Source organism: Lepidochelys kempii, chromosome 13 (genome assembly GCF_965140285.1).
Source record: "Lepidochelys kempii isolate rLepKem1 chromosome 13, rLepKem1.hap1, whole genome shotgun sequence".
Lineage (NCBI taxonomy): Eukaryota > Metazoa > Chordata > Testudines > Cheloniidae > Lepidochelys > Lepidochelys kempii.
In genome coordinates, this window is record NC_136392.1 from 37135802 (window position 1) to 37146908 (window position 11107).

Here is an 11107-nt window from a genome sequence, read left to right on the forward strand (position 1 = left end):
TTTTATTTATGTAACACTTACAAAGAATCACCAAAAAGGATAAAGCAAACCTATGCAACAAAACAAAAGCAAACACAAGGTATAACATACAGCCTTCAGGAGGGAGAAGTGTTCAGGCTAGCCTGGGCCCAGAGCAGGGGGGCTTACTCGACACTCGTGGTCTCCACCCTCCTGAGTTACCTGGTGGCCTAGAGCGGGGGGGCTTCCTCGACACTCGTGGTCTTCCACCCCCTCGAGTTACCTAGTGCCACGCCCAGTGTCACCGATTATTCCTCTCCTGAGAGTGCCCGACAAGATGGGCACGGCTGCGAGGTGAGCGGTTTGGGGGTCGGGGGGGGACGTACACCCACGTGTGATAGGACCCCTCCTCGGTGACAGTGATGATGGTATCCACAGTGGCAACAGCTGGGGCTGGGGTCTCTCGCTCTTCCCCTCAATCAAAGGGTCAGACGGAGGGAACTGGACGGGGTCACCAAGCAGAGAACCTCGGACAGCGCCCACCGCTCCTCGAAGGCGTCAAGAGAGTCAGTGGATGCCGCCCAGATGAACTCCGCCCGGATACGTGAATGTACTGAAGATCGGAAAATGGCCCTACAATCGCAGGACGCTTCATTAGCCAACCTCCCCTCTCTGGTTTTATAAATGGCTGTTTTGGCTAGGGCTAGAAGGAGGTTAGTGGTAGAGTGTTAGAGGGGAAATATATAAGCCCTAGGCTAATTAAGGTGTGGTTTCCCCTGTAGACTAGGGAGGGTTGCTACAGGTTAATTGGAGCACCTGTTCTCAATTAAGGCCCTGTCAGGAACCTAATAAAACCCCCTGCTTCAGGCAGTCGGGGGGGGGGGGGGAGGAGGGGGAAAAAAGAGAGACTGGAGCCTGGAGGTGTGTTTTGGAAAACCAGAGAACTGAAGTAGGGGAGACCCTTCCCCAGCATCTAAGGACTACAGGTACCCCAACCAAGGGGGAAGAGGGTAAGAGCCCGCTGGGGGTGAGAGGGGCTGGGGCTCAGAGTGAGGAGAAAACCCAGACCCCACCCCTGCTTCCCTCCTCTACCACTTTTCCGGGTCACTAGGGGGGAACCTCGGTGCCCCAAGAGCAGGGGCAAGGGGTGGCATCTTAGCCCCCCACCAAGAAAAGTGCAGGACCCACCATACTAACATTGGCCATCTTGTCACAATGCCTACAGAAGTGTTCCTCGGGAAACTATTGGCTTTGCCCCGCTTTGATCTCCTGTATGGGAGGCAAGTGAGGGGACCCATGATTTGATTCAAGGATCTAGGGAAGGCAGTGCTGTGGAGAGAAGACATCCAGTAGGGGAGTATATCCTGTCTGAAGGAGAATTTACTGTGTATGATGGATTTAGTGCAACAGAACCTTCAAAGAATTCAGGAAACCCAGAAGAGTTGGTGCTTACAGAAGTGTCATATGTAAGACAGAGGAGGAAATTGTTCCATTCTCCTTGGCACTGGTGAGGTCTCAGTTAGAGTACTGTGTCCAGTTCTGGGTGCCACACATTAGGGGAGATGTAGAGAAATTGGAGAGAGTCCAGAGGAGAGCAACAAAAAAATGATCAAAGGTTTAGTAAACCTGACCTAAGAGGAAAGGTGAAAAAAAATGGGTATGTTTCTGCTAGAGAAGAGGTGGCTAAGAGAGGACCTGAGAACAATCTCTCAATATGGGGGGGGGAGGCAGGGGTAGTTCAGTGGTTTGAGCATTGGCCTGCTAAACTCAGGGTTGTGAGTTCAATCCTTGAGGGGGCCATTTAGGGATCTGGGGTAAATATTGGGGATTGGTCCTGCTTTGAGCAGGGGGTTGGCCTAGATGATCTCCTGAGGTCCCTTCCAACCCTGATATTCTATGATTCTATGTGAATGGCTGTTATAAAGTGGACATGGGTCAGTGGTTCTCCATATCTACTGAAGGCAGGACAAGAAGTGATGGGTTAATCTGCAGCAAGGGAGATTGTGGTTAGTTGTTAGGAAAAACTTTCTAACCCTAAATGGAGTTAATGTCTAGAATCAGATCACAAGAGAGGTTGTGCAATCCCCATCAATGGAGGGTTTTAAGACCAAGTTGGACAAACACCTGTCAGGGATGGTCTAAGTTGATGTGGTCCTGCTTCACAACAGGGGGCTGAATCAGGTGACTTCTCGAGTTCCCTTCCACCCTGATATCTCTATGGTTCTAGCCTGTGAATTGTCTTCTGAGGTTAAATCCTCTGAGCTTCCTTTTCCTCCATTGCCCATTATCTGGAGACTGGCCAGGCAGATGTGAAACATCAAACCAAGAAAACAAAGTTGGTCTTGAAAAGTTCCTGAGAATAGGAAGTAAAAGGAAATGACTCGGCAAATGGGAAGTAAAGAAATGACAAATTTGCAGACAAAGATGTAGACTTCTAATAGTCTTGCCGGTGTGGGCCAGAGGCTGGGGGAAGGGGAGGAATGCAGGGTCAGATTCCCCCCACCCCCAGATTTGCTGCATGGCTTGTACTGAGCGTGCTCATGTAAGCAGTGTCAGGATGAGCTCCACCCTGACATCTGGTGGTGAGGTGTGGCAAGTTATGGAAAAGAACTTCAGGGACCGATCTCATTTGCATAGGTACACCCACCACGCCTAGAATGAGACCATAGCTGCCCAAATGGTCACTTTGGCTGCCGTGGGATCCCCAGTGTCCCTGTTATTGGGGCAGGAAGAATAAATTGTTATTACCCTGATTATGGGAACTGTGCTTGAAACTGTACGTGGCCTTTTGTTATGATGGAGGGATTCACCATCAACTAAGTAGCACTCGCTAGGCAAGGGCCATGGGTTCCAAAACTGTGTGAATGGAGAGAGGCTGGGGACAAGTATTAATACTTGGTGGCATGGGCCCCTTGGTGAGGGCCTTACATGCTGATGGCACTTCCTCCTCTCTCCACTGTGGAATATCAGAGCTAATTTTGATTTCATTAGAAGTCTAGTTATAGGCTGCTGAGCTCACTTTGGGCTGACAGTGCACCAGCACTGGGGCTCCCCTACTATAAGCTGAATTTACCTAAGAGCTGAAATCACTGAGTGTTGTGTTAAGTAGTGGGGGAGCCTGAAGATATATTGTGGAGCAGTTTGCAGGACGGCTGGTGAAGCAGTTCGACGCGGAGCAGTGTGTGGATGGCAGGAGCTGCTTGTGGGCCATGGAGCTGAGTGAAGGAGTTCGTGGGGCGGCTGGCGGAGCGCAGCTGAGCGAAGGAGTTCGTGGGGCAGCTGGCGGAGCGGAGCGCAGCTGAGCGAAGGAGTTCGTGGGGCGGCTGGTGGAGCGGAGTGCAGCTGAGCGAAGGAGTTTTGTGGGGCGGCTGGCGGAGCGGAGCGCCGCTATGGAGCTATGGGGCGGTCAGCTTCAGATCACGTAAGGTGCCTCTTACCCCCGTCCCATTTCCACCCAGGTTGGGAGGTAAAGCTCCGCCGATAAACTTTCGAACTCTGGGCTGCCCTGACCAGGGACAGAGACTTTTGGGGCATTGGACTTTTGGGACTTTGGGTGATTTGGGGTTGCTGGACTCAAGAACCAAAGGGAAAAGGGCATGCCCCAATTTGCCTGGGGTGGGGTTGTTTTGCTCATGGGTTGTGTTATGAATCCTGTTGGTGGTGTTTCCCCAACATAATGCCACATTGTTTCTCTCTGTTATTAAAAGGCTTTTGCTACACTCAGACTATGTGCTTGCGAGAGGGGAAGTATTGCCTCTTGGAGGCGCCCAGCGGGGGTGGTATATATTTGTCCCAGGTCACTGGGTGGGGGCTCGAGCCGGTTTGCATTGTGTTATTGGAATGGAACCCCTAGATATTGAACCCGGCCCTTGTTGCTGCCAACTCTGACGGGCAGAAGGGTTACATTTTTGGGGGCTCGTCCGGGATCGCCTGGGTCAGTACCCCTCGCAAGCACCTGTTGAGTGATCCACTACATTGGGAAACAATTTATATTTTTTTTTGTTTGTGCTTATATTTTGAGGAAATTACTGTTTGTATAATGGCTAATATGTCAGGTTTGTTGGGCCCTGGCTCAGCAGCTTCTAGCTCGGAGGCTGCAGCCTCGGCTGATGATTGGACAAAAGCTCTGGGGCAAATATTGGAAAAGGTTGTGCTGCCCCATGCTGAGTCAGACTCTTGTCGTAAGTTAAGATTATTTGCTGGGGAGGAGGAGTTTGAACCCTGGTTAGAGCATACCACTGAAATGCTGCAAGAGTGGGCCGTACCAGATGCAGAAAAGCGAAGATGCCTTATAGAGAGCCTTGGCGGCCCAGCATTAGATGTGATTCGCACCCTGAAGCTCATTGACCCTGGGGTCAGTGTGAAGGACTGCCTAGAGGCCCTTGAACACAACTTTGGGAGCGTAGAGGGCCCTGAAGACAGCTACTGTAAGTTCCTTAATTCCCGACAACAAAAGGGCGAGAAGGCTTCAGCCTACATACAGAGACTGGAGAGACTGCTTCAGAGAGCTGTCATGAGGGGAGCAGTGACTGCTGAGCAGATGGATCAGACCAGTCTGGCTCAAATTGTAAGAGGAACTCAGTATCAGAACCCGATTCTACTTCATTTCCGGCTAAGAGAACGACGGGAACATCCCCCAAGTTACTCCCAGCTGATAAAAGAGGTCCGAGAGGAGGAAGAAAGGCAGGCTGCCAGTGAGTTTTGGGAAGCCCAATCATCGGAGCCAGCCAGCACAACACCACTGCAAATGGCCAGTGTACTGATGGTGAGCACCAGAGAGGAACTTGCCCAACAAATGCAGGTCCTGACGGAACGGATAGCTGAGCTGCAAAGTACCGTTGACCGAGTTAAGACTTCTAGGAATAAGAAGCCTCAAACTGTGGTGATTGAGAAGCCCGCACTTAGAGCCACCATCCCCCCCAGGTGAAGGGGGAAAGGCCAATTCTTCTGCTACCGATGTGGTCAGGATGGACACAGTGCTGCCAAGTGCTGTAATGAAGAAAACCCCTCCTTAGTGTATGGAAAGCTGAGGATCAGTTGGGAGAGATCCGGTAGCTGCCAGAGGGTCTGGGGACAGGGACCCCCCAGGTCTGCAGGATTTGAAGATTCCCCCAGAAAAGACTGTCCAGCTGGGATCCCTGCAGGACTGATAGGGCCTCGAGCAGAGGTCATGGTGAGGATCGAAGGGGTGGAGTGTAAAGCAGTGCTTGACACTGGATCTCAAGTGACTATTATATTTCAGTCATTCTACCAACAGATGCTTAGGCACCTGCCTATACAGCCACTGACTGGCCTTGGCCTATGTGGCCTCAGCATGGATGAATACCCCTATCAAGGGTATGTCATAGTGCACCTGGAATTCCCAGAGGAGGTTGCTGGGGTAAGAGAAGAGGTAGACACAGCTGCCTTAATATGCCCTGACCCTAAAGGGACTTCTGATGTGTCTGTGCTGATAGGGACCAACTCCAGTCTCTTCAAGGTACTCGCAGATTACTGCAGAAGGCGGGCTGGGGACCAGTACCTGAATACCCTGATGATCCATACGCTTTGTGCTAAAGCTTATAGGAAAATTGAGAGCGCTAAAAGGGACACATCTGAGCTACCGCTTGGGGCACTGAAGTACGCGGGCACAACCCCCTTAGTAGTGCCTGCAAGGACGGAGCAAGAAGTGCTTGTCATGAGTACCTGTCTGAAAGGCAGTAAAGGGACGTTAGCAATGATAGAGCAGCCGATGGGAGGAGAGCTCCCTGAAGGAGTGCTGGTCCCCAGTGGAGTCATAACTCTACCTGCTGAAGCCCAGGAAAGGGTGACTATACTGATTGCTAATGAAACGAGTCGTGATATTTTTGTGAAGCAAGGACAAAAGATAGCAGACCTCTTTGAGCCTGAGTCAATTGTAAAACCCCAGTATGAAACTCCAGTTCCAGCAATAGACCCAGCAAAGTTTGACTTTGGAGATTCACCAGTGTCCGAGGACTGGAAAGATCGCCTGAGGAAGAAACTTTGTGAAAGATCCAAGGTGTTCTCACTGCATGAGTGGGATGTGGGATGTGCAAAAGGAGTAGAGCACAATATCAGACTACATGACTCTCGACCTTTCAGGGAGAGATCTAGGAAGATTGCTCTCTCTGAGATGGAAGATGTGCGACATCATCTTCAGGAGCTGGCTGCGAATGGCATCATTACAGAGTCCCGCAGCCCATACGCCTCACCCATTGTGGTAGTCCGCAAAAAGAATGGGAAAATCCGGATGTGTATTGACTACCGCACCCTAAACAGCCGTACTGTGGTCGACCAGTACACTATGCCTCGAGTGCAAGATGCCTTAGACTGTTTGCTGGGAAGCCAGTGGTTCTCTGTGTTGGATCTTCGAAGTGGATACTACCAGATCCCTCTGGGAGAAGAAGATAAGGAGAAGACAGCCTTCATCTGCCCATTAGGGTTTTATCAGTTCGAACGCATGCCCCAAGGGATTTCTGGAGCACCTGCCACCTTTCAACGTCTCATGGAGAAAGTTGTGGGAGACATGAATTTACTGCAAGTGTTAGTTTATTTGGATGACCTGATTGTGTTTGGAAGAACCTTAGAGGAGCATGAAGAAAGACTTCTTAAAGTGCTTGATAGGTTGGAGGATTATGGTCTGAAGCTTTCAATTGACAAATGCCAGTTCTGCAGAACCTCAGTGAAGTATGTGGGTCACATTGTGTCCCAAGAAGGTGTGAGTACTGATCCTGATAAAATAGAAGCACTCACTACATGGCCACGTCCAAGTAACTACAGAGAACTCAAGACCTTCCTTGGATTTAGTGGCTACTACCGCAGATTTGTGAAAAACTATGCTACGATTGTAAAGCCTCTGAATGATCTTACCAGGGGACATCAGTCCAGCAAGAACAAATCTAAGTCCAAGAATAAGGGGAGGTCCCCAAAGCCTCCTGTGCAGAGAGACAATGGCCCCTTTGCACAATTTGGGCCACGGTGGGATGAGAGATGTGAAAGGGCTTTTCGAGAAATCATTACTTGCCTAACTCATGCTCCAGTCCTAGTTTTTGCTGACCCAAGCAAACCATTTATCCTGCATACTGATGCCAGTTTGGAGGGTCTGGGAGCAGTCCTGTACCAGGAAGTGGAAGGCAAATGTAAACCTGTAGCCTTTGCCAGCCGAGGATTGTCTGATAGTGAAACTCGCTATCCCACCCACAAGCTGGAGGTTTTGGCCTTGAAATGGGCCATCACTGAGAAATTTCGAGACTACTTGTATGGTGCTCAGTTCCAGGTGTGGACAGACAACAATCCACTGACTTATGTGTTAACAAGTGCTAAGCTGGATGCTACAGGGCAGAGATGGGTGGCCGCCTTGGCTAGCTATGAGTTCAGCATTCAGTACCGATCAGGGAGAAGCAATGTAGATGCAGATGCATTGTCCAGGCGTCCGCAGGCTCCAGAAGTTGCTGTGATACCCACAGATGGAGTGAGAGCTATTTGCAGTGTGAGTCGCCGAGAGCCAGAGGCCCGTGAAGACTTTCAGGGATGTGTTGCAGAAGCTTTGGGCCTGCCCCCTGAATGCATGCCTTCTGCTTCGGTGAACTATATTGCATTAGACCAATCTCCTTTGCCCATGCTCAATGCGGTTGACTGGCAAGAAGCCCAGCGGCAAGATATTGACATTCGTGATACACTACTTGCCAAAAGGGAGGGGCGAAGCCCAGCTGCGGTTGTCCCACCTAACCCGGAGGGTAAACTACTATTGAGAGAATGGACCAAACTAAAACTGATTCAGGGAGTGCTACACCGAATGACCACTGACCCTTTACAAAAACAACGAGCACAACTAGTACTGCCAAAAAAGTACAGAGCCCTGGCCATGAGGGCCCTGCATGATTACTTTGGGCATTTAGGGATGGAGAGGACCCTGGAACTTATTCGTAGTAGGTTCTATTGGCCCCGAATGGCTGAAGATGTTCGCAGGAAATGTGAGACTTGCGCTCGATGTGTTCAAAGGAAAACTCTGCCCACGAGGGCTGCATATCTCAAGAACATCACCAGCAACAAACCTTTGGAGTTGGTATGCATTGATTTCTTGTCTGTAGAGGTAGACAAGAGGAATGTTGGAAACATTCTAGTAGTGACTGACCATTTTACACGGTATGCACAAGCATATCCCACACGTGATCAGAGGGCCACCACCATTGCTCGAGTATTGTGGGACAAATATTTCTCAGTCTATGGATTCCCGGCTCGGATACACTCTGATCAGGGGCGGGATTTTGAGAGTCACCTTCTGAAGGAGGTGCTGAAGATAGCAGGAATTAAAAAGTCTAGGACAACGCCTTATCACCCCCAAGGTGATCCTCAGCCAGAGAGGTTCAATCGAACCCTATTAGATATGTTGGGAACTTTGCGACCAGAGCAGAAGGCAACCTGGAGCCAGCATGTCGCATTTCTGGTGCATGCCTACAATGCCACAAAGAACGATGCTACGGGAGTCACCCCATATCTCTTGATGTTTGGGCGAGAACCAAGATTACCCATAGACTTGTGCTTTGGTGTATCAGAGGATGGAGATAGCTATGAAACTCATCAGCAATATGTATCCCGACTAAGAGAAAAGCTGCGGGATGCTTATCGCTTAGCTACCGCTGCGGCTCGGAAGAACGCAGACCGCAACAAACATCGATATGATGCTAGAGTGCGTTCGCAGGAGCTCCAGCCGGGGGACAGAGTCCTGCTGCGAAATTTGGGTATTGCTGGCAAACACAAGATAGCTGACAGATGGAAGGCAATCCCTTACCTGGTGATGGAAAAGCTGGGAGATCTGCCGGTCTACAAGATCAAACCTGAAGACGGTCCAGGGCAAATAAAGACGGTGCATAGAAACCTTTTGCTCCCTGTGGGGGAATTGGTAAGCACCCCTTGTGAGATGGGCCACGGCAGGGCCGCCGGGCAGAACAGAGGTACTAGACCAAAGCCGCCATCCAACACAGACAGTGGGCCCCCTGCAGCTAACTTACCCCTATTCTGCACATCTGAGAGTGAGTCTGAGGAGGAAGACACAATCCTGGTGTATCCTGGGATGGAGACAAGATTTCAGTCTCGATCAGCTGAACCAAACGAGAGTTTTCCCTCTTCCGCCCTAAACCCAATGGCGGAACTATTTAGGCCCCTTTCTGATACCCCGGTGCTGCTGATGAGACCCCCCTGTGATGACACACACAGGTTATTGGACAATGGGGACAGACAGGTAGAGGATGTCCTGGGCACCTTGGACCCTCCAGCGTTAGCACTAGGAGTGCAGGGGCCTACGCCAGTAGCCGAGGGACCCTCCAGGGAAGCCTCTCCATCCGTCACTCAAGAGGATGTTCCCCTTACTTCGGCAACAGAGATTCTCAATAGACGAGACAGGGTGATAAGACCAGTGAAACGGTTAACTTATGATGCACCTGGGGTGACTAGTGAGGAGCCAATACATTTAGCACACAGGCTTGTGGAAGCTAAAGTGGGCTTCCTGAGGCCCTTTGGAGGAAACCAATGAGTTGGTATAAAGGGAGTGTGATTTGTCGGGACGACAAAGTCTCGGCTGGGGGGAGGATGTAAGCAGTGTCAGGATGAGCTCCACCCTGACATCTGGTGGTGAGGTGTGGCAAGTTATGGAAAAGAACTTCAGGGGCCGATCTCATTTGCATAGGTACACCCACCACGCCTAGAATGAGACCATAGCTGCCCAAATGGTCACTTTGGCTGCCGTGGGATCCCCAGTGTCCCTGTTATTGGGGCAGGAAGAATAAATTGTTATTACCCTGATTATGGGAACTGTGCTTGAAACTGTACGTGGCCTTTTGTTATGATGGAGGGATTCACCATCAACTAAGTAGCACTCGCTAGGCAAGGGCCATGGGTTCCAAAACTGTGTGAATGGAGAGAGGCTGGGGACAAGTATTAATACTTGGTGGCATGGGCCCCTTGGTGAGGGCCTTACATGCTGATGGCACTTCCTCCTCTCTCCACTGTGGAATATCAGAGCTAATTTTGATTTCATTAGAAGTCTAGTTATAGGCTGCTGAGCTCACTTTGGGCTGACAGTGCACCAGCACTGGGGCTCCCCTACTATAAGCTGAATTTACCTAAGAGCTGAAATCACTGAGTGTTGTGTTAAGTAGTGGGGGAGCCTGAAGATATATTGTGGAGCAGTTTGCAGGACGGCTGGTGAAGCAGTTCGACGCGGAGCAGTGTGTGGATGGCAGGAGCTGCTTGTGGGCCATGGAGCTGAGTGAAGGAGTTCGTGGGGCGGCTGGCGGAACGCAGCTGAGCGAAGGAGTTCGTGGGGCAGCTGGCGGAGCGGAGCACAGCTGAGCGAAGGAGTTCGTGGGGCGGCTGGCGGAGCGGAGCGCAGCTGAGCGAAGGAGTTCGTGGGGCAGCTGGCGGAGCGGAGTGCAGCTGAGCGAAGGAGTTTTGTGGGGCGGCTGGCGGAGCGGAGCGCCGCTATGGAGCTATGGGGCGGTCAGCTTCAGATCACGTAAGGTGCCTCTTACCCCCGTCCCATTTCCACCCAGGTTGGGAGGTAAAGCTCCGCCGATAAACTTTGGAACTCTGGGCTGCCCTGACCAGGGACAGAGACTTTTGGGGCATTGGACTTTTGGGACTTTGGGTGATTTGGGGTTGCTGGACTCAAGAACCAAAGGGAAAAGGGCATGCCCCAATTTGCTTGGGGTGGGGTTGTTTTGCTCATGGGTTGTGTTATGAATCCTGTTGGTGGTGTTTCCCCAACATAATGCCACATTGTTTCTCTCTGTTATTAAAAGGCTTTTGCTACCCTCAGACTATGTGCTTGGGAGAGGGGAAGTATTGCCTCTTGGAGGCGCCCAGCGGGGGTGGTATATATTTGTCCCAGGTCACTGGGTGGGGGCTCGAGCCGGTTTGCATTGTGTTATTGGAATGGAACCCCTAGATATTGAACCCGGCCCTTGTTGCTGCCAACTCTGACGGGCAGAAGGGTTACACTCACATGGCCTGAGGATGCTCAGAAACACCGCTGAAGCCGGCTGCCCTCACTCTGCCCCCTTTCCATGGGCATGGGTCATCTCTGCCGGTGACTCTCAATCCTGACCTGCAGCACCCCCGCCCCATCCCAGTCCTGGATTCTCACCCTCAG